At 35.8% G+C, this 288-nt stretch overlaps 1 protein-coding gene across 9 annotated transcripts in view; it reads right to left on the bottom strand.

Moving 5' to 3' along the window:
- NFIB (nuclear factor I B) overlaps positions 1 to 288 on the bottom strand; it is a 236,187-nt gene that overhangs the window by 223,030 nt on the left and 12,869 nt on the right. The gene's annotated exons all lie outside the window — the stretch shown is intronic.

The following is a 288-nucleotide window of genomic DNA, read 5'->3' as shown; positions in this document are numbered from 1 at the left end:
ACATACATCTATATACACGCACCACATACACACATATATACACACACACATTCACCACATACATACATCTATATACACGCACCACATACACACATATATACACACACTTATATATACACACACACATTCACCACATACATACATCTATATACACACACCACACAGACATACACACACATATTTATGCACCACACACACATATATACACACACACATATATATACACACACACACTTCTGCAAAAACACATTCCTTCCTCTTTACTTTTCCTTTTCCCTCCCCTTTTTT

Source organism: Sceloporus undulatus, chromosome 2 (genome assembly GCF_019175285.1).
Source record: "Sceloporus undulatus isolate JIND9_A2432 ecotype Alabama chromosome 2, SceUnd_v1.1, whole genome shotgun sequence".
NCBI classification, from domain to species: Eukaryota; Metazoa; Chordata; class Lepidosauria; order Squamata; family Phrynosomatidae; genus Sceloporus; species Sceloporus undulatus.
Note: the sequence above shows the minus strand (reverse complement) of the source record. Positions and strands in the feature narration are given on the sequence as shown.